Source organism: Taudactylus pleione, unplaced genomic scaffold, assembly GCF_031769625.1.
Source record: "Taudactylus pleione unplaced genomic scaffold, aTauple2 ptg000457l, whole genome shotgun sequence".
In the NCBI taxonomy this organism is placed as follows: Eukaryota; Metazoa; Chordata; class Amphibia; order Anura; family Myobatrachidae; genus Taudactylus; species Taudactylus pleione.
The window spans coordinates 909,856-934,758 of NW_028284859.1; positions in this window are offsets into that span (position 1 = coordinate 909,856).

Here is a 24,903-nt window from a genome sequence, read left to right on the forward strand (position 1 = left end):
TCCGCTTTAATATTCTTTGACCCAGGCCAAAATGAAATCACATAGTTGAAGTGGGTGAAGAATAAAGCCCACCGTGCCTGTCTTGCATTCAAACTTTTTGCCGTCTCAATGTAGGCCAGATTCTTGTGATCAGTGAGAACTGTCACTACATCGTTAGCCCCCTCTAACCAATGCCTCCAGTCCTCAAAGGCCCACTTAATGGCCAGCAGTTCTCGATTGCCCACATCATAGTTCTTCTCCGCCGAACCGAATTTCCTGGAGAAAAAGGCACATGGGTGTGGCTTACCATCCTTGAGATCTTTTTGAGAAAGGATAGCTCCCACTCCAATCTCAGATGCATCGACCTCGACGAATGGAAGCTCTGGATTTGGATGTCGGAGGATGGGAGGGAACACAAAAGCCACTTTCAAAGTGTCAAAGGCTTGAATGGCCCCAGGTGACCACTTCGCGACCTCAGCTCTTTTTTTGGTGAGTTCCATGATAGGGAAGACTATGGAGGAAAAGGACTTGATGTAGCGGTGGTAATAATTTGCAAAACCCAGAAACCATTGGATAGCCTTCCATGTCTTGGGTTGTTTCCAGACCAGGATGACACCTTGCCAGGGTCCATGGAAAAACCTTGCAAAGAAATACTGTAGCCCAAGAATGACACATCCTTAACATCAAACTGGCACTTTTCCAGTTTGGCATAAAGATTGTTACCCAGTAATCTTTGCAAGATCTGCCTGACATGTCTCTGATGTTCCAGATGACTGTGCACCGAGAAGACACATGAAGGTCAATGACAAAATCCATCGCAATATGGGTACATGGTTTAGAAGGTGTCAAAAGAGGACACAAAAGCCCTTGCGGAGTAGTCCTGAGGGTCTTATTTCTAGAACATACATCACAGGCCAGGACAAACTCACGAGGGTCTCTAGACATGGACTGCCACCACACAGCGCTAGACAAAAGTTAAAAAGTTCTAGAAAAGCCAGGATGACTCCCTGCCTTAGAAGAATGGAAGTCCTTCAAAACAGCTTTACGGAGTCTCTCAGGAACAAAAAGCACACCTGATGGCTTACCAAGAGGGGCTTCATCTTGACAAGGCCTGAGAGAATCTACCAGAGTCCTGGTGACAGCACAATGGATCCTGGAAGTAGGAATAATGGTCTCTTCCAAAACCCTGGGCGGTTGACTGACAGAGAAGCTTCGAGACAGAGCACCCGCTTTAATATTCTTTGACCCAGGCCAAAATGAAATCACATAGTTGAAATGGGTGAAGAATAAAGCCCACCATGCCTGTCTTGCATTCAACCTTTTTGCCGTCTTGATGTAGGCCAGATTCTTGTGATCAGTGAGAACTGTCACTACATCGTTAGCCCCCTCCAACCAATGCCTCCAGTCCTCAAAGGCCTACTTAATGGCCAACAGTTCTCGATTGCCCACATCATAGTTCTTCTCCGCCGAACCGAATTTCCTGGAGAAAAAGGCACATGGGTGCAGCTTACCATCCTTGAGATATTTTTGAGAAAGGATAGCTCCCACTCCAATCTCAGATGCGTCGACCTCAACAATGAATGGAAGCTCTGGATTTGGATGTCGGAGGACGGAGCGGACACAAAAGCCACTTTCAAAGTGTCAAAGGGTTGAATGTCCCCAGGTGACCAATTCGCGACCTCAGCTCCTTTTTTGATGAGTTCCATGATAGGGAAGACTATAGAGGAAAAGGACTTGATGTAGCGGCAGTAATAATTTGCAAAACCCAGAAACCGTTGGATGGCCTTCAACGTCTTGGTTTGCTTCCAGTCCAGGGTGGCCTTCACCTTGCCAGGATCCATGGAAAAACCTTGCGAAGATATACTGTAGCCCAAGAATGGCACTTCATTAACATCAAACACACTTTTCCAGTTTGGCATAAAGATTGTTATCCAGTAATCTTCGCAAGATCTGCCTGACATGTATGTTCCTCCACAGATGTAGAATAGATGAGGATGTCATCTAAATAAACCACTGCAAAGACTCCCAAAAAATCCCTTAACACCTCGTTAATAAAATCTTGAAACACGGTTGGGGTGTTGGAAAGGCCAAACGGCATAACTAGATATTCGAAATGTCCTGAATGGGTATTAAAGGCCGTCTTCCACTCATCTCCTTCTCTTAAGCGAATGAGGTTATATGCACCTCTGAGATCAATTTTGGAGAAGAAGGACGCCTCATGCACTTGGTCAAAGAGTACGGAAATGAGTGACAAGGGATATGCATTTTTGACTGTGATTTTGTTCAGTCCACGGAAGTCAAAACAGGGTCGGAGGGATCCGTCCTTCTTCTGGACAAAGAAAAATCCTGCTCCCACTGGGGATTTGGAGGGATGAATGAAGCCTTTATCCAGAGCCTCCTGAATGTAGTCCTGCATGGTTTTATCCTCTGAAATGGACAAAGCGTAAAACCTGCACTTGGGAAGCCTAGCACCGGGAAGCAAATTGATGGCACAGTCAAAGGGATGGTGAGGCGGCAGGACATCAGCATTTTTCTTAGAAAAAACCTCAGCTAGGTCATGATAGGGAGCCAGAACTGATGAAGCAACAGCAGCAGCCAGAAGAATAGGTCAGGACAGACATTGAGAGAAGCAAGATGAACCCCATATTAGAATTTCACCAGTCTGCCACGGGATTACTGGGTTATGCTTCTTCAGCCAGGGTAAACCCAGAACCTATGGAGCAAATGGACACTGCAGGAGAAGAAATGACAAATCCTCTAGGTGAAGGGCACCAATAGACAGCTGCAAAGGAGGAGTCCGGAAGAGCACTGGAGCCTCAGAAAGCATGGTCCCATCCAGTCCAATCACCGACACAGGAGTGGATAATGGCAGCGGGGTCAGACCCAAAATTTGGAAAAAGGACATGTCCATGAATTATCCGCTGCGTCACTGTCAACAAATGCAGGAACAGAGACTTGCTTGTTGGATAGATGGACCACTGCGGTTATAAGGACAGACTTTTCAAGGCCTTGATGTACCTCTCCTAGTTCACCTAGACCCTGCCCTTTTCCGCCTTTTTACTGCAGAGCTGGGCAACATGACCTCCACCGCCCCAGTAAAGGCATAAACCCAATGAGCGTCTCCTATGTTTCTCTAGCTTAAGTGACCTAAGACTTGCTTCGGCCATAGCCGCTTTATCTGGATCATCATAAAGCAACCCGAATGTAGCAAAAAATTACTCGACTATCTGTAAGGCCAGACTGGTTGACGGAATACTGAAGGCCCATGTTTGTGGGTCACCCTGTAATAATGAGATTATTATCCCTACTTGTTCGGTCTCAGAACCCGAGGACCTTGGCCGGAGTCTGAAGTAAAGCTTACAGCTTTCTCTAAAGTTCCCAGAGAACCAAACTGGCAAATTTAACTTGGGCTCTACTATAGTGGGAGCAAGAGCACCACGAGTCTCCTCCACTCGGAGGGAGAGTTCCTGCACTTTTTGTGTCAGAACCTGGATCTGAGCTGCCAGAATCTGAGCCAGATTCTGACCAGGCTCCATATTAGAGGATCAGAATAATACCCTAACAAAATATATCAGGCCGGTGATAATGTTAAGCCTGAGTTATGATTTGTAGGATATTGTCCCTCAACTGCCTTGAGCAGAACAAGTCTGAACAGGTCTGCGAACCCGCCATTTGTGGGCGGGGAAGGGGCGGCGACGGCTTCCGTTTCCTGAAATAGAGGTGTGTCGCCGCCGTTGAGGGGGAGGGTAGAGGCCAGGATCTCTGTCGGCTGACAGAGATTTCCTGGCCTCTTTCTCTCATCTGCAGCGACCAGGTAGCACAACCTCATGTATCACTTAGCAGGCCGATGTTCCTGCAGATGATCCAATGCTGCATTGTACAATGCAGCTCGGATAAGTAATGCATGCAGGAGGCGTGACACCTCCTGGTGCATTACCAAAATTACAAGGCTGGAATTGCAAAGCTGCTTGTGTGCAGCTTTGCAATTCTGTCCTAAGCTGAATTAGGTCCATGCTGTTCTTAAGCTACTCACCCTCCAGTGGGTAGTCTTAAAGAGAGTTTAGCACAGCTGGGAATATTGTGAGTGATCCTTGTGCAAGACTACTTAAAAATTTAGAAAACTTTTTGTTCACAAAATGAAATACAGATGTATGATAAATACTGTTACTGCCAATAAAGGAATTTCTAACGCTGGATTCCAGTGGGGATGAACTCATATTTTGTCCAGTATTTTCAGTGCAGATGTTATGTAAATTTAGATCTTTTGATGATCCAGGATAGTGTTTGTTCTTGAACCCTATTCTTTCCATATTGAAAGGAGTCCCATTGTGAATAAGCACCCTTTTGCATCCCTCCACTCCTGTTTGGTTCCTTCCGCCAGACACGGGGGCTTCCTATACATAAACCCTACTTCAAGCAGGCACACTAGTCAGACTCAGCAGTACAAACTTTCACTGCTACAGAAGTAGCAGTGAAGGGGATCGTGGAAACAGCTGATTTTCAGATCAGCTATCTACGCACTGGAGCAATGTTGAATTGCTTCGGTGATTTTGTATACTCCACTGCTATTTGCAGCGACTTGGATACTGAAGTATGGGGAGGCACCCTCAGTGTCAGTTTAATATCCACATGGGCCTGGAGCTGAAATTTATGTAGGGCCTATTGGTGTGACTAGTGATGGGGGGGTGGTCAGTGCTTGTGGGCAGTATCGTAACAAGGCAGCACTGCCGGCCCCACCCCCTACACCCATGACATCGCAGTGACTGACATATTATACAGAGAGCATTGCAGTGACTGACATATCATATATAGAACATCGTAGCGACTGACATATCATCCAGGGAGCATCGCAGCGACTGACATATCATACAGAGAGCATCGCATCACAGTGACTGACATATTATACAGAGAGCATCACAGTGACTGACATATCATACAAAGAGCATCACAATGACTGACCTATCATACAGAGAGAATCACAGTGACTGACATATTATACAGAGAGCATCACAGTGACTGACATATCATACAAAGAGCATCACAATGACTGACCTATCATACAGAGAGCATCACAGTAACTGACATCATACAGAGAGCATCACAGTAACTGACATCATACAACGAGCATCACAGTGACTGACATATTATACAGAGAGCATGGCAGTGAATGTACAGTTCTGAAATATAATGGAGGACCTAAAAACTGTTATATACAGTACTGGAGTATAATGAGCGATAAATACCTGGGCTGCACTATGCAGTACAAGAGACAAAGGTACAAGAGGAAGCAATGAGGCTCAATGTGGACCCTACATGGTGCATGAGGACACTGTGCAGCTCTATAAGTGCCCTATACCGTTTTGGGAAGTATATATATCTATATATCTCTCTCTCCTTTATTTACTCACAGTTAGAAGGTGGCTGGATGTGCTGTCTGGGGGGTGAGTGGGCAGGGTCATCAGATGACCAGAGCTTTGGTTCAACTCGTGGGACACAGCTGTGGACGGACCAGGGGGTGGAGGTTAGCATGGCCAGAGGCGGAGCTTAGCGCAACCGGATCTTTGGGGCGGCCCCCCGATGGGGGAAGTGTGGAGGGGTGATTAATGGGGCTTGGGATCTGCCGGCTGGGAGGTGAATGGGCAGGACATTGGAATTCTGTTGGAAACGACAGGAGAAAAGTTTCTTCTCCGGTCTGCACTGCACTGACTGGATCCTGTGGGCCTATTTTAATGGGAGGACCTAGAGCTGCAGCTCCACCCCCCCATTGTTAATCTGCGCTTGCCACCCGGCCCCCAATAATAAACATAATGAATAGATCCCATACTGTATATATCATACGGCTTCCAAGTTCATTCACATATATGTAATGCTATTCTTACATATAGGTTTAATATCTACATTAAAAAGGAATCCCCAGAGGACAACTGACAGTTGCATCTCTATGTATTAAACCACCACGCAAGGTTTTCATAATTTTGTAATCTCCTTTTTCATATTAATTTCCCAATTCTATTAAAAATGAAAGGAATATGCAAACGCTGTTTGTTTTGAGTAGAAACAGGTATGCATAAATTACAGGCATCCCTTGTACAATGTGTGTAGCAAACAGACATGTTTTCAATTATTTATTGGGAAATTCATGAAAGAATCAGTTTTTGACACAATTACATTCCTGGGAATTACACATGAAAGGCAGAGTTTGTGCATTATAAATGTAAGCCTAAGTTACTTTGTGTTTTTCATTATATCTTTGCTCAGTATACGCTTCTGTTTTTTATGTGTCAATCTTTATGATGAAAAAAGTGCTTTTGTTTCTACAACTATTTATTTCTCACTGACAGGCTTGGACTACATTTATTGTCTAGTTAAGTGGTTCCCAAACTGTGCGCCGTGGCACCCTGGGGTGCCTTGGGACACTTGCAGGGGTGCCTCAGGTTGGTGGTCCACCACCAAATCAAAGTATTTATGGTCAATGTAATGTAAATATGTGGACAAACAGAAGTGTAAACCTGTCCACCACCACATTACTGAACCAGGTAGCACAATTTACTTCACTTTACTACTTTACTACATTTTTCATGAATTTCACAATAACAAACTTTTGGCTTAGGGGTGCCGTGAAAACAATGCGGATACTCTAAGGAGCCGTGATTCAAAAAAGTTTGGGAACCACTGGTCTAGTTCATCTTTCCTGTGCTAACCTATACCTCTCTCCCACTCTTCTATGAAGCTATACACAAATAATCTTAGATTTTTTTGGTCCAAGCTACACCCCAACCTTTAGGTCAATTAAATTGGCTGCACTGTACAGTACAGATATAGCTTGAAGAGGCCGAAAATGAAAGATGGGGGGTGGAAGAAGAAATCAAACAATCAGTGGGGAGAGGGGCTGCCAGAAACATTTGTACTGGGCCCCGCAGTTGACATGGGGCTGTAGCTGGTAGCAAATGTAGAGAGAGTAGTATCGGGCAGAATCATAGTAGGGCAATAACTGCTCTGTGCCCAGGGGCAAATTTATAGAGGAGGGGGCCCGTGTTCACTCACCGTCCGGGGCACCCTCCTCTCTCTCCGGTAGCAGCGGCTTAACTGACAGGTTCAGTAGACTCTGGGCAATAGACTTTGTTCGGAGTCTACTGAACATGCACAGGACACGTTCTGAGCATGCACAGTAGGGAAAACGATGGGAAAATGGCTGCCACGCCATTTTCTCTGTGATTTCCCTACTGCGCATGCACAGATCACTGTGAAAATGGCGGCAGTGGCCATTTTCCAGGCATTCTGTGTAGCGGATCTCAGCCTATGTGGGACTTCAGAGAGGTAAGTATTAAAAAGTATGGGTGCAGAGAGTGCTGCGTGGGCCCACCTGGACCCAGGAGCCCGTGTGCACCACACACCTTGCACCCATTATATATACGACCCTATCTGTGTCACTCCTGAACATGAGACACCGTTATGTCACTATGAGGGGACATGGCCACCAGTACCAGGAAGTAACTGAGCAGCTCTTAGGCAGTTCTCTAGGGTGGAGAGTGTTTTTACAGGCACCTTGAAAGCTAAATGCAGGTTCCATCAGGTAATGCCGATACCCTGTACGCCCTGCACCCTTGGTGGTGGCCCTCCTCACCCACCTCTAGTTATGGTCCTTGCATTAGGTGGGATTAGGATAAGATATAGTGAAGAGAATGATTTTGAGAGAGCGTTTAAAAGCTTCAAAGTTGACAAATCCGGTGGTGGGCTTCTCTGTGTCCCTACAAGAGGGCAGAGATAATGCTGGATTGCTGTCTACTGCACAAAGTATGTTTACAACAAATTATGGTGGTGTGGTGGCTCCACACAGACCTCTTTATTTGATATAATTCGACTATCATCATGAACTGTGTTAAGCCAACTTTGAGCATTGTGATGACGTCTCTACACAGAGATCAATGCTAGCCTCGGCTCTTTCCCTTATACACATTCATCTGTTCAAAATAGAGGAATCTCCTGTGCACATAGTCTAAGGAATAAACTGAAAGGTTGCAGCATATTTACCAAGTTGCAAGAACAACTAAACTTACCTATTGGTAAGTAAACCAAAAACTATTAAACACTGATCAGTAGGTGCAATAAATAAATCAGAGTAAAACAATTTAATGAAGAGCATCAAACACAAAATGTACTACGTATGCATAAACTCCCATATGAGTAAACACTAAAACATAACCATAATCATTTAATGTGCTCCCACAACAAAAGTGTTTATTATATAAGCATAATAAAAACCTACTGTTGTCATTTAATAACAACTTAGTGTGGGAAGTCTAGGTACAAATGTACTGAATATTTTAAATGTGGACACAGTGGTGTGTGGAAATGTATCCATCCAATGAAAAAGTACTTTTAGCAAAAAAAATATAATTAGCGATTAAGCACTTTATAAATTGGAGTGCTAGAATGTACTTGCGGCTTGAAATATGTGGGGGAAACAAAATTTTATTTAAATCTGATAATACAATAATACAGTAAAATAATCGAAAAACACAGTTGAAAGCATACTTGCCTACTTTTGAAAATGAATTTCAGGGACTTTGTGACAGCACCACCTATGAGTGTGGCGGTAAAGTGGTGTGTACCCTTACATCTGAGAGGCGTGTCATAAAATTAGCTTACATCCAAATGTAAATGAGCCCCAAAGCTGCTAGTAAGATCTATTTGTTAATTAAAACACACTGATACGTTTCAGAAAATGTATGTAGCCATAGAGATCATTGTGCCTTATAACTAATGCAGGGAAGGTATACTAATGATCCCATTTGAATGTATATATCTTTGTTTTTTTATTACAGTATATAGCAGCTACCAAGGGCGGAACTACCTGTGGTGCAGCCAGTGTACTGCACCGGGGCCCGCCGCAATATAGGGGTCCGCACTGCCTGTATGTCAGATGCAGTGCAGCTGCTTGCCGGGCAGTCATCAAGGCTGTGACTGACCTGGCCGGCAGGTACATGCAGGGGACCGGAGCACAGTACAGTCAGGCTCAGCACTGCAGTGCACTACTGGATAATAAATCCCAGTAGTCTCTGCAGTGGAGTCAGAGGAGCATGTGCTGAGCTCTGATTGGAGGAGGCCATCACATGCGCTTCTGACCCAGCTGCCTGTGGATGCTGCTGGTGAGTACACTGTGTGGGCACTATAGGTAGCATAATGTGTGGGCACTAGAGGGGGCGTGAGGGGACTACAGTGTAGCATAATGCGAGGGCACTAGAGGTGGCATAATGTGTGGGGACTACAGTGTAGCATAATGTGGGGGGTACTACAGTGTAGTATGTGTCGGGCACCTACTGCATCTCCCTGTCACCCACTGCCTTTCCCCTCTCCCTGTCACCCTCTCACCAACTGCCTGTCACCTGTCCCTGTTGCCCTACCCCATGTCACCCACTGCCTGTCACCATCTCACCCAGTGCTTTTCCCTGTCACCCCTCCCTATCACCCTCTGCCTATCACCCACTGCCTCTTCCCTCTCCCTGTCACCCACTGCCTGTTATCTCTCCCTGTCGCCCACAGCTTCTCCCTGTCACCCTCTCCTTGTCGCTCTCTTTGTCTACCTTTTGCCTCTCCTTGTCACTCACTACCTCTCTCTGTCACCCACTGCACTTTGAACTTGGAGTAGGGCAGAGGAGGCGGGCCCAAAGCAAATTTTTGCACCTGAGCCCACCACTCACAAGTTCCGCCACTGGCAGCTACCTAAGGTACAATCAGAAAGATTGCTAGGCTCTTCAGGGAGTCAGGGACATTGCTGCTATTTCAGGGAGTCTCCCTGACAATCAGGGAGAGTTTGCATGTATGGTTGAAAGTCTTTCAGTATTTAAACAGTTAGAATGTGAATTGAATTGAGCAGATATTTTAGCTTGTAGTACTTACATTATCTTTATCTAAGATGGCCACCACCATCAATATATAATTTACTGTATACTGCATTAGGGCAATATTTTACTGCCAGTTATACCTCAGATGTATTATGTAGTTACTGTATATTTATATAAAGTATTTTATTTTAAAAATAATTTTAGTTTTTCCAATTGTAAAGCTGAAGGAATGTGCTGGCTCTTTTTAAGTAAATGATAATAAATAATATTAATGAATGTATACTACTAATATGGCTGCAACCATGCAAAAAGCATTAAGGTGCCCACACATTAGGCGATCTGGTCACAATCCGATATCGTGTCCGATTTCTCCCCCGGCAGCTCCCCGGCAGTTGTGGGCACGATTTGGTGTAAAAGCTATTCAAATTGGCCCACGATCTATCGTGCATCCTATACTATTCCAGTGCATCGTGAGTGAGATTTTCAGATCTTGCCTGCAGCAGGCAAGATCTGAAGATGCGATGTACGACCAGCGGGGACGCGCATCGGCATCATAATCATGAGCGGACACTCACGATTAGGACATATTTGACACAATCTGTCGTTCCGATGCGTCGGAATCGGGCTGTTCATGTAGAATATCACCTAGTGTGTGGGCACCTTTACAGCATGCATTATAAAGACACTGCAGGCATATAATGACTTCTAATGACTTTGTATAACTGACACCTGCATTTCTGACCCGTTCTAATATTGCATCATTATTACTATTTGTATTATTGAAATGTGATATAAATAGTGGCATATACTGTACAGCTTATACATTACCCCCTGATCACATTTATTTAGAGATAAAGTGAATAGGGATCAAGGGGGAGATGTATCAAGTCCTGGAGAGAGATAAAGCAACAATCATTCATCTCCAGTCAGTTTACAGGCTGTGGGCCTGATTTAGCAGTGCACGCTGGGAATCTGTGCAGGCGCTTGCAAACTGGCAGCAGACTGTCAGTGATTGACAGTCTGTTGCCGTTTGGGGGCGGGAAGGGGGCGGCGACAGCCTCTATTACTCGAAACGGAAGAGTGTCGCCGCCATTGGGGGGGAGGGAAGAGGCCAGGATCTCCGTCGGGTGACGGAGATTTCCTGGCCTCTTCCTCTAAACTGCGGCGGCCGGCTGCGGGACCCTATGGGTCACCGCAGCTGACTGATGGTACACAGATTAACCGATGCTGCTTTGAACAATGCAGCTCGGATAAGTAATGTACAGGGGGCGTGATGCCTCCTGCTGCATTACCATATCTGCAAAGGATTGCAATTGCAAAGCTGCCTGAGTGCATACATCATATATCTATAGCCTGTGTGCATACATCATATATCTATAGCCTGTGTGCATACATCATATATCTATAGCCTGTGTGTATACATCATATATCTATAGCCTGAGTGCATACATCATATATCTATAGCCTGTGTGTATACATCATATATCTATAGCCTGTGTGTATACATCATATATCTATAGCCTGAGTGCAGTTTTGCAATTACGATCCTCACAGAATCAGGCCCTGTGTTTGAAAAATGTACTTAAAGAACAAAAGGAAGGAGAACCGAACTGGAGAAGTTCCCACACAAAACTCTACGTGGGGACTACACTTTGAGAGAAATAGATCTATTAAAATTTTACTTTTGTTCAGGTACTCATAGCAATACTTAAACCATAGCAATATTTAAAAAACAAAAATAAATGGCAAGGTATATTCATGTGTTTACTTTAAAGAGACATTTCGCACAGACATGTACAGTATGAGCACAGGTAGAGTGTATAACCTGCATCTATACTACAGCAGAGTTGCCTACCTTTGAAGATCTCTTCCCGGGAGAAGCCCGGGTAAGAGAAGCAGGAGGGAGGCAATGGGGGGTGGGGCCTGACGATTCACGTCATTAAGCCCCGCCCCCTCGCGGTAAAATTGCCGCGATTAGCTAGAATTTGCATAGGGGGCGGGGTCAAATGATGTGATTCATGTAGAATCACATTTTAAGCCCCGCCCCCTACCGGGAGACCCGCGATTGCCGCGAGTATTCTCCTCATTCTGCCCACTTCACTAGGAAGTGGGCAGAATGCGGGAGAAATGCCTACCCTTCCGGGGGTGCGGGGGGTTACCTGAAAAATCGGGATCCTCCAGCAAAAACCGGGACGGTAGGCATGTATGTATAACAGTGATATATACTGTCCTCATTGAGTTTTATCCATTCATGCCGACATTCTGGCAGCCCCTTCCGGGAGGGGGCAGCCAGGTCGGACAAGCAGGGAGGAACATGACGCGATAGAGGGTGGTATGGCCGGGAATACTACCCAGTAATGGGGGTGGAGTGGGGGCGTGGCCATGGAATCGCACCATTTTAGCCTCGCCCCCGCTATATGCCAATATTTTGTGAAGCATTGTGAAGCAGGGGGCGGGGTCATGATGACGCGATTCAGCGTCTTCACCCCGCCTGCGCTGCGGGGATTTGTGTGTTATTTGCGGGGAGTCTGGAGGGGTTGGCGGCTGGCCGGGAGGCTTGACTGCTTTTCCGGGAGGGCAGGAGCATCACCCCATTTTCGGGAGGCTACTGCCCAAATCGGGAGAATAGGCAAGTATGGTTTTATCTCGTGCATATATTTTCGCTCTTAGCAAGAATATTATTTGGAATGTTACTGTCAGACGCAACATTTATTTTTGTTTTTAAATATTTCTCAAGGTTTTTGATGGGTACCTGAATAAAAGTTAAATTTTAATAGATCTATTTCCCTCAAAATGTGGCCCCCACAGAGTTTTCTTGTTTCTCTGCCAGTTTCACTTTGTATTTGAAACATGACCATTAGGAGATGATTGTTTGGTTCTTTGGTTTTCGTATGCACAGCAGCTGCGAAAATATGCAAATGCCAGCAAAGAAGATGCCCACTGCTGCCTTCTCACTTGTGTGCAGCTACTCATACCTACGTAAACTATGGACAACAGCAGCCATCTTACCCTTGTGGCAGGTCTGAACAGCCGCAGCCTTGGATCCTCTTCTGACACACACAGCTGCGTCTGCAATCGCAGTGGATAATTTATGCACGCCCATGTAATGGCATTTAAACCGACATAAAATCCTGCGCTTTTGTGACCACTCCCCATTACCACCCCCAAACGCTGGCAGTCTGTCACTCACTTAGCGATGGATTCCTCTGTGTATGCGTGATCACAATGCGGTGCATACGCAATGGCAAACAATCACTCGATCTCCGTGAAAATTGCGTTAGCGTCCGTCTCTTAATCAGGCCCATTATCTTTCTCCACTTAGCCTTAGCCTTAGACTATCTTGATACCTCCATCCATTTGTTATAAACTATTCTGCAAAAGAACATGAGATAATCTTGCGACTCCATAGTCACAGTTATCCCAATACAGGCTAGCACCATCCTTTGGAAGTCTCTGAGCCAGTGGCGTAACTAGGGCAGGGCGAGCGGGGTTCGTGCCCTGGGCGCCGTTGGACCGGCGGCGCGGGGGGGGGGGCGCCGCCGGCCACGGTACCGGCCCGCCCGCCCTAGATAGCCAGTGTAGCGCCGACCGCAATAAGTGCGGTCAGCGCTACACATTTGCACAGGACCGGCGCTAGGCTTCCAGCGCCGGTCCTGTGCTGCACGCCTGAGCCCGTTCCCTCCCCCTGAGCGCTTGCCCAATAGCGCCAGGAGGCGGGCTCAGGCTGTGCATAACACACGCATCGCCGCCAGCACTGGCGGCGATGCGTGTGTTAAACAGCAGCCAATGAGAGTCAGATAGACTCTCATTGACTGCTGCAGCACCCACTGCAAGAGCCGGACTTCCGTCCGGCTCCTGCAGTGGGTAATGGGACTGACGTCATGACGTCAGTCCCATAATGCTGAGCGCGCCTGCCCGGGCGGACTGGAGGAAGGGAGCGGCATCGGCATCGCGGACAGGAGCAGCGTGGAATCAGGTAAGTATATTTTTATATATATTTATTTTTAAACCTTACCTATCTGGACAACGGGGGAGGGGTTGGCTACTACTGGGGGGGACATCTACTGGGGGAGCCATTGGGAGGACCTCTACTGGGGGAGGGCTACTCTACTGGGGACTACTACTTGGGGGGGACTACCACTGGGGGCATTCTAAAAGGGGCATAGTATTACTAGAGGCACTGCACTCGGGGGACCACTAATGGGGGCAATAATAGGAAGGGCCACTACAGGGACCACTGGATAGGGGGGGTCACTACTGGGAGCCTGCATCAGGGGGACCACTACTGGGGGCACTGCATGGGAGGGGGGGACACTACTGCTGGGGGCACTATATAAGGGGCTTACTGCTACGGGCACTGCGGTGACCACTACAGGGGGCACTAGATAGGGGGGATCACTACAGGGTGCCTGCATAAGGGGACCACTACTGGAAAAACTGCATGGGGGGGACTACTGCTGGGGGCACTATATAAAAGGGCACTGCATAAGGGGATACCGCTACTGGGCGCACTGCATTGTGGGGACTGCTACTGGGGGCACTGCATAAGGGGGAACACTACGTGGGGCACTGCATTTGGGGGGGCCACTACTGGGGGTACTGAGTAAGGGGAACTAATTGGGGGCTGTATAAAAGGGACCACTACTGGGGATACTGTATAAGGGGCACTACTATGGGCCTGCATGAGAGGGACCACAACTGCATACTGGGGGTACTACTGGGGTTAAGGTGCATATGGATAGGAATGTTCAGTTTGAAAATAAAGGGGTGTGTCATGTTGACACGCCCCATTTTTTTGTGACCACGCCCATTTTTTGCCGCGCGCGCCTTAGGCGCTCGCACATGGGGGGGGCTCCCTTTTCAAATTTGCCCTGGGCTCCAAATACCGTAGTTACGCCACTGCTCTGAGCAATTATACAGATAAATCTCCCTTGTTTGTTTGTTTTGTACTGTACATATTACACCTTGTTATGCATTAAAACTCAGTTTTAAATACGCTATGTAGCTGTTCTCTATCATTATCTCCCTTTGTACACTGCGAGATTAAAACGAGAGGTTAATGAGGACCACAAGAAATCTTAGATAAGATACAAATATATTTTATTTTGGAATAAAATTTTGTACATAGTAAATTTTATCATCGTTCTACTAAAAATATTGCTCTATTATTTGACTTTTTGCTTTCTTATTTCTCAAATACACCTCCCCTTGGAGACTCTGAGAAATCGCTAGACTGTATATTAATGTTTTTGCCTCTGGAAGACATCAGAATAATCATTGGTGAAGAATAGCTACAGTAGGTCTATGGAAACACATTGAACACCTAAGCCTGATCTGTATACGCATTGGTATATTGGTTCTGATTCATCACGGATCGCAACAGCGTACGCAGATCGGTCGATGCTGCATACGGCATATGAGTGCGCGAGTTAGCATTGCAATCACTCACGCAGAAAGAAAGCCATCGCAGAGTGAGTGACAGGAGGTCAGCGTTTGGGGGTGGTGATGTGGGTGTAGTTGGAGAAATATAGACATGCTTGTGGCAGTTTGAACACCATTACATGGGCGTGAATAAATTAGCCTGCCACTGCGACATCATACGCAGCTTGAGTACTCACTGCATATAACGAGGTTAGCAAGGTCTGAGTAAGGTCAGACCTGCTGTAATTCTGCCTGAGGGGCCATTGTTACCGATGTATATGCAGGACTGCAAGGTATTACAGATGTGAGATAGTGGTAGTGGGCGTCTCTATGCTGGCTGTGTGACAGCTTTGTGATTGTGTCCATTAGCATATTTTCACAGCAGACCTCCGTGCGTAATCGCAGCTGTGATCACAATAGCGATCCATAGTGAGTCAGGCCCATTGTCACTTATTAGGGCTGATTCTGAGTCAGATGGATCTCTGTGCACAGGCGCAAATGGCGAGTTTCTGCATACAGTGCAGCTTTGTGTATGTCCCTCTCTTGTTCGGACAGAACTTGGCCAGATCTGTCTTTCTGTGAAATTGGGTGTTTCTGAGTTGGAACTGGGTGGCAACAATATTAGGGCGTGGAACCTTCTTGATTTGTGGGAGTGGCATGGGCGTATATCAAAAGCTCTGTGCAATTCTGAGTTATGAGTACGGGGAAGGGAATCGGTTTCTGATGGATCTCTTGCACTTAGTATGGGGCTGGTGCAAGCAGTGATACAATTGATGACAGTTGCGTCGGCCAGAATAAAATCAGTGAGCAGCATGGATTTCCACTTACAGATGCACATGCACAGATCCTTGCATTAGCTGAATGGAATCTCGCTTCAGCATGGGTCTAAACAGGGTCAGATTAATGGGGGGGGCTTGACAAGGGCAGTCATCCCAGGGCCCCCACACACAGAGGGGCCCCCCACACTAGAGCACACGGGGGGGTTCTGTGTACCTAGAAACCCCCCCTGATGGACCAATTCCTCCATTCACTGCCTGTAATGGGGATGGAGCCAATATAGCAGGCCCCGCCCTCACATAATCCATGTGTAGTCTTCCCGACATCTGTGTTCCGGTATTCTCTCATCAGATGAGTTATGACATCAGTATTGGGCAGTGTGAATAACACCAATGAATTTTGTAATGTGTGTGACTTTTCAAGGTGTCCAGCTTGTGATCCTTGTATCCTTTTATCCCATTAAGTTTGATCTCATTGGTTAATTGGATATTCCTTTAAAAAGCATTTATTTCTATCTATATATTTGTATAAAATCTTTAAAAAAGGTGGTTAGAATTTATTCATGAAAAACTTGAAAAATATCAAGCATATGTAATAAAAACAAATAAAATGTGTGTGTTCCAAAAGTAGCTAAAAAACACAAATCACTATAGTTAATAAGTTGCCATTAAATTGTCAGTAGAATGCAACAATGTGTCCAAATTACTGAAACAATGTGTCCAAATTACTGCAACTAGTGTCTTTAAAATAATGTACTCATACCCATGGTAAAAATTCATGTAAAAGTAAGAAGAGATATTAATAGGTGGGAATAGATATGTAAAAATAATATTATTGAGTGGGAATAAATATAAGTAAAAATAAGTGTTTCTTATTTATATTATGTGCTCCTTATTTATATTTTTAGAAAGGCTCCCCGGTAAAATACTAAAATTTAATCCATTGGGATGTAATGTTCCCATTTTAAATATCCATACTGTCTCTACTTTTGGTATTTTCTTCAGAAATTCTCCATTTCTCCAATGTCATTCGATTTGTTTGATCACCATAAATTTTATACCCTTAGGGCCAAATGTAATAGGGTGAGAGTTTAGAAAAAGTGAGAGTTTAGCTGTAAACTCTGACACTTTTTAAACTTGGCCAATGTAATAGAGTCCAAGAACATGCAAACTTGAATGTTTTTAGACTAAAAAAACTCACGATTTAAAAAATCATATAGAAGTTTTCCCATTTTGAAGATAAAACTCGACCAATGTGAGAGCTTACTGCTAAACTCTCACATTTTCTAAACTCTCACCCTAGTCCTTTTTTTTTTAGCTTTCTTACTGTGCGGCCTATGTATTGTAAGTAGGGATGTGCAGGCTCGGTTCCGTTCGGTTCTTTTTACCGAATCTTATTGGCTATCCAAAACTCGTGACAGCTGAAACCCAATAAGATCCGGTAAAAAGAACCGAACGGAACCGAGCCTGCACATCCCTAATTGTAAGCCACATGGGCATTCTAAATGATACTCCACACCTTCCGTGTTATAACTTAAATGCTGTTTAATTTCAAAATCTTTGTTTTTATGTTTCAGATTAAATTTAATAATTGGTCTAGTGGTAGTACTTTCCATATTTTTGCAAGATTTACAATTCAAACAATAATGAAATCCTTTCTGGCACTGTATAAGCCTCTCTAATTCTGGGGGTATGCAGCTTGCGGTGATCATATGTTGTAAATTTTGCGCTCTCTTATATACAATCCTAGGTTTCACTGTGATTATATCCTTCAGGTCTGGGTCTTGTTCAAGTAAATGCTGATGTGTTTTAAGGCTAGATTCCAGACCTTTTGTGTAGCTGTTAAATATATATGATGAATAGTGTCTTGGGTGGACTCCATGATTTCTTCTCTTTGTGCTGTATCAGGTCTTCTCTTTTCAAACTCTCAACTTTCTTTAGACTGCATTCTCTTTGATAAAGCCTCAGTGTGGGGGGCGAAACGTGTCAGTCCTTCACCTGTTTGGGAACCTGCATTGCACCACCAACCAGTGACATCCCAATAGCCTGTCTGGACTGCTGTGTATCCCTCCAACCAAAAAACATACCTGTCCGGAGTACTGTGCCTGTACATGGGGCCGCCAGCCGGAGCGGCCTTGCTTCCATCTGACGTTGGTTAGAGGAAGCGGCACAGCTGCAGCATGTGGCTCGGATCCCCAGCATTTGGATGATTACCGTATCCTGTTGTATACCTGGGATTACCTACATGGCTGAATACTCTGGTAAATAGTTTCAACTTATATATCAGGTCTCTGACTCTGGGACACTGTGCTATTTATATATGTTGGCCGCTATCAAAGGATATATATGGTATAGGAGATTTCACCTATTTGGCGGCTTATACACAGGACAGTGGGTGCACAGGGATCTGATTTTATACAGGTTTCTTAATACTATTATAAAATTGCTCATGGGAGAACTTGACTCATGAACTTGGACTTTTCATGGTATTATTGATATCTGTATTACTTTTAAATATCAGTGCTATATATATATATATATATAAATAAATATTTGTATAAATATATTCTATTGTTACTGCATTTTGATCATCAACTCTGCCCTACCAGTGGATAATATATAACTTTTTTGGTATTAGCGCTGTTCTGCAATTGCTGGTTTCTCTTTGTTTTTTGTAACTATATGTGGCTTTCACTTAACCATCAGAACTAGCAGCTCTCTAAGAATTCTATATATCACCATTATTTATTAAGCAAAAAATAAAATTTTTATAGATTTTCTTTTTTACACCATTTACCTATTTTACCTATAACGCCAGGTTCTTTTTTCTTTTCTTCTTGTCAATAAGTTTTATAGGATATTCTCTTTCCACAAATTTTTGTTTCAATACTGCGCTCTGCTCTTTCAATTTGTACAGTTTATTTTGATTCTCTGGAATATAATTAAATATATTAAACATAAATTATGTATGTTTGGTATCTGTGTTACATGTTAAACTTGGAGAGGTAAAAAGATGCATACCATCTTGAGCTACCCCATAATGTCTGTTTGCCAGAAGAGAAGGCAGTACTTTGCCAACTTCACATGACATGAAATCTTTGCCAATCAGGACCTACTGAGTCTGTTCTGTTAATGACGTTCAGGTGTTCTTCTTCAATGGATACATGCCGGCAATCTGCTTTAAATAGCTTGTTCTCTTGCCTACTTGTTAAGTGCGCCCACCACACATTTAGGATGTTAAGCAAGTCAACAAATTACCAGACAGGATAATTAATTCAGGTCATGCAAACACAGAACTCAAATAGACCATGATGTCCCTACTGCAGGAAGCCTGAAGCATTTTGGCACCAACATTTCTATGTATGTTTACTGAACAGTGTTGCACTTCTTGAAAGGCACCTTTATCTCACCGAAAGGATTCACTTGGCACATTTAAGTCTGTCGTTCCTTCTCATGCCAAAGAAATGTGTGGTCATCATTTATCAGATTATTAACATGAAAACAAGTTTGATTAATAAGTAGCATTCAGTATATTGCCGCACTCTGTAGGAATGAATAGGTTAAGATTTATTGAAGATTTCTGGAGGAACTGCAAAGAAACAGCCCCTAGAATTAATCTCCCAGGAAATATCTAAAAAAAATCCAAAGGCCCATATTTCAGCTCAGCATTTAATAATCACTTTGAGTTTTAAAAGTAAGGTAGTGTTTCTATGTAGTTATTTACTCAGCAGTAGCAAATATTCCCCTGAGATGTAGAATGGATAATGTAACTGATTATTCACACCTGCCCAAAGAAACAAGCAAATTGTTTTAGGTTTTTGGCCAAACCCAACGGGTAAAATTTAACCACTTTGTAGCTATAACAAACATTTCATCATGCCTTATGTTTCCATAGGTATTTTAATTTATTTTTGTCCCTATAGATGTCATCAATGAATGGGGTTGTGCCTTAGATTTTTTCTTAATACATTGAAAGGCTTCATTTCAGCTATAGAGTTCAATAGCAACCTGTAGGTGGCAGGTGGACTTTTTCCACAGTTGAAAATATTTACTTATATAACATGGATAGGTTTTTTCCCCAAAATACCTTTATTGTAGCATAAAACTATATGACATAAGTCATAAAGAATAATCAATTAAATGAGATGTACAGATAAAATGATTTGCATGAAAATGAGGTGCAAATGCCCCAAGACAACAGGGAAGCCGACACTTTTTACATTTCCTAAAAATTTGCAAATAGAGCAAGATAATATAAACATGTGTTCAACAAGTTCAACTATGAAGTCAAACAACACCAGTAAACAAATAACATAAAACAGTGCTTACCCAAGGCCAAAGGTTGATGATCCAACCACAGAATGAGAACAGGAATAGAGGTGTAGAGGTAGAAGGAGTGACTAATGTGAGGGGTAAAAGGAAAGATGAAAAGGAAGAAGACAGGCTCTCAGTGGACAGTATGATGTGATCAACAAATAATTGATAATAATACTATGTAGTTTATTGGAAATAGTGTTAGGCAGCCTGTCTGGTAGCATTGGAGAGAGTATGAATGTATTTTTTTCAACACTGAAACATCACCAAGGAGTCAGGAGTCCTGTGTGGTTTACAGCTAATACACAGTGAACAGTTAGAGAAGCCTATTTGTGAATAAGTCCAAGGAGGGTGCCTCAGTATGGATCGACTTTTGGAGAATAACCTTATGGTCAACTGCTGTCAGGACCATCACCGTTTTTTTTATCTGTCTTTTGGATGTAGGCTAGTTGGACAAGTAGCCAAAGATCCATCCATACAGCAATACCGCGTGATGAAATTTAATAAAACCAAGTTACCAAAAGAGACAGGGCTATCAAAAGTGTTGTATACCCAAAAACAGTGTAGATGGTCTCCCTCCTCAACATGGCATTTCGGACATTTGGAGTATGGATAAAGGTCAATTAGACACTGAGGGCCCATATCTTAGGGGAAGGTAACTCTGATGTAGCATTTTGAAAGCTATGTCCTGATAAGCACTGGAGGGTAGCATTTTAAGATGAAGTTTAAAGACAGTCAAAATAGTAGCCGGAGACAAGTTGGGAAGGTGAGCAGCCCGCTTCTGTACACCAAGAAGCTTGGTCTCGGTCAATATCCAATCTAATTCTAACATAAATAATAGAGATAGAAATATTACCAAAACAAAGACTTATTTTTTTTTACTGCAGGATTTAAAACAGTGATTTTTATAGGACAATTCAACTTGGTTTCGACTTTTAAAAATTCACTGTTTTAAATCCTGTAGCAAAATCAGAGAAAAATCTGCACTTTTGCCATATCGGAGAACACAGTCACTCTTAGGTATTCTAGTGTTCATTTATTAACTGGACTTTTATTCTCAGTCTATAAATATTTCTGCCTGTATTTAATTAATAGGTACACCTCCTCCTTCAAAACATTACTTTCCCTCATGTTTGAAATTGTGTAATAAAGTGAAGCCATGCATGATGAGGATGTGCATCATTGAGTCATCTAGCAGACTAAAGCAATTGCAACTACATCTGCACGGATTACTTGTAGAACCGTACATAAAGATGCATATTCACCCACAACTACACCAGTCAGTTACCAAACCCTGTAGGAGAGTTTGCCACAGTCGGCCAGAGTTAGGATTTACAAAATTGACATGAAACATCCCCATTCAAAAAATTGTGTAGCATAATTTAGGAACTTGTGTTGTTGTTGCAAATATAGATATTATATTCTGTATGTACACTGTGCAATAGAAAATGTAATTTGTATTTGATAATGTCAGGAGAGATAAGTAGAACTTTTGGTTTGAACAAATGTGCACCTATTTAATATGTAAAGTTGCACTTACAGTAGTGACCATTGTAGGCATCCACTGCGTGATAATGTAATGAAGCACACAATAATGACACCTGGGGGTATATTTACAAAAGTGAGGGTTTCTAGAAATGGAGTTGTTGCCACTAGCAACCAATCAGATTCTAGCTATTATCTTCTAGAAGGTGCTAGATAAATAAATAAATAAATAGAACCTGATTGGTTGCTATGGGCAACATCTCCACTTCTAAGACCTGCACTTTAGTAAATATACCTCCTGCCATCCAATTACATTTTTAAATAATGTTACTTGGAAACTACACTGTATTTGTCACCCATGGAAGACAGTAGATCATATATTAAATATATGGAATATATTGAGCTTGAAAATGAAAATAAATCCAGGCAATAAATAAATAAAAAAGACTATCAATTGGTCAGAGGGAAAATACTATAATATCCTCCTATAGATCACTTAAGTGTCAGCCCCAGAGGAAGGACTTGATGAGTTGCATTATTACAAACGGTATCCCAGCCATATATCAATATTTACTGATATAGTTACAGATCCCCAGTTATGAATTCAAGTTATATTCTTTAAACATGTGTGATTAGTTACAATATGATGAGATTGCAAAAACACATTTATTTCGAAAATATTAATGGTGTTATTTAGATATTTCTATCCATGTATTTGAGTTTAGAAATATATTTTTGACTTTTAATAAAGTGGTAAAATAGAGATTTCAGGGATTGCAAGATCCCTCTCTGGCCGGGCTGCTCCATATAGGTAAGCGGTGTAAGACCATCTTCAAATAACATTACCTGCTCTGAAAACATATGGTTTTCCAAGTTTATTAAATTGCACTGCTGTAATCTCCCCGTACATTATTTCTGGTATGCTGTGATTTGTGTGTCTAATGTGGGAGATTATCTGGCTTCACTACATGCAGCAATTAAATTCATGAATAGAATAATGCTATGATTTACTCAAATTTTACACAACATGTTTTGGGTAATGTCTATTCTTCAGCTGGTATCCAACTTTGCTCAAAATATGCAAGATTCTAATTAATGACAGCTTTATGCCTGAAAATATTGGATTGAAGCTGAGCACTTGTGTTTTGGAATTGTAATCTGGAAAACATATCCTTTTGGACTAGCAAAAGCAGAAATCAGGATCAATGTATAGTCCCTATCCAGCGTCTACACCAAACCTGACAATAGATGAAATGAGCTGTAGTCCAGTATTTACAGTGAAAACCTTTTATATGCAGTTACCATAGAGCAGTGCTACATAAGTCACAACTACAGATAAATGCACTAAGGGCCTGATTAAGTGGGCGGTCTATAGCGCTAGACAGGTTTTTTCTCAAATCCGAATCATGCTGAGCCTGAAATATGCATGTTTCTGCTGTAAAAAGATAATTAATGAAAATAATTGAATCTCATAATTCAAATGAGACACAAGATAGTAATTAAATAAGACTGGATGGTAACAAACAGACAAGGAGGACACTGTTTGCAAGATTGCACGTTATATGAAAATAGGAGCATATTGGTCCCCTCAGATAGGAATAATAAAAAGTGCTTAGTGGGATTATATGGTCAAGACACACAGCAGTGTTGGTTTGTTGCTCAGAAGGATGTTTCAGTATAGAAAGAGAATAAATATTTAGTTTTGAGTCAACAGTGTGGAAAGTGGGTATTTAGGTACAGTAGATGAGATTTGCCAAAGATGTGGGTTTCCAAGAACGACTTAAATCTTTGTGTGCTAGAGAAGGGACACACACGATTTGTCATCAGTAAAACTGTTAACAGCCAAAACATTGACAACATTATGTTGAGGGACAAAACCCACGTGATTGTAATATTAATTAAAGCATTTTAACTGTGTTGGCATTATAACTTTAAACATGATACTAAAATATTTGAAGTGATAATGCCGACACATGGCCTGGTTCAGTTGTATGCCATGCAGATGTTCCTGCAGTAGAACGTTTTTTTGCTATTGTAGATGTGTGACCATGCATGGGAGTGGTGGGTATAGGTGCAAATCTCCAGGCTTACTTGCTGCTCCCTGCTATATTCTTTAGATGATTCCAAATGGCTCTGTGAGTATTTTGAATGGTATTCTGGAAAATCAGTGATTTGGTTTTCATAGACTCTTTCTCAGGCATTCACGTGATCACATATGAACTATCTAACTGATTGGCTGCTTCTAGGAATTTGGGCTAGCTTGCACATTCATTGGCTACCACAGATGGAGTGGATTTATGAGTAGTTGCTCTCTATTTTATCTTTTGACCCAGCTGCCCTGATCTCTATTTGCCTTGAGTCCTGACCATGACAGCACTTAAACTTTGAAGTATCTCTGCCTGCCCTGACCTTTGTATGGTTTTCACCACTGAAGATTTGCAATTTGCTCGAAATGTACTTGGTTTTGATTGGTGAAGTATACTTACTCAGTGTTGATCTCACCCCTAATTTCTTCTCTTGCACCAACCTTGCCCTGTCTGGGTTTCTGCATATCTCATTCTTCTGCTGCATAGAAGTTTTTACTACTTCACCTTTTGCTCTGGTTTCAGGCGTCAAGTTATTACTTTCCTTGATTGGGTCTCCATCTTCTTCCAGCGACTGTACAGAGCTTGTGGATAAATGTCTAAAATTGCATTCTGAGATCCTGGGGGAAACATACAGATGAGTTTTCTCAGATCTAAAGAGAAACATCTGGTGAACATCGGGCGTCAGGCAGGGTGCGTGCCCTGGGCGCCGTGGGACCAGCGGCGCGGGGCGGCACCGCCGGCCACGATCCGGCCCGCCCTAGTTAGCCACAAGTGTAGCAATCACTGCGGTCGGCGCTACACATTTACACAGGACCGGCGCTAGGCTTCCCTGCGCCGGTCCTGTGCTGCACACCTGAGCCCGTTCCCTCCCCCTGAGCGCTTGCCCAATAGCACCAGCGCTGGCGGCGATGCGTGTGTTAAACAGCAGCCAATGAGAGTCAGATAGACTCTCATTGACTGCAGCAGCACCCACTGCAAGAGCCGGACTTCCGTCTG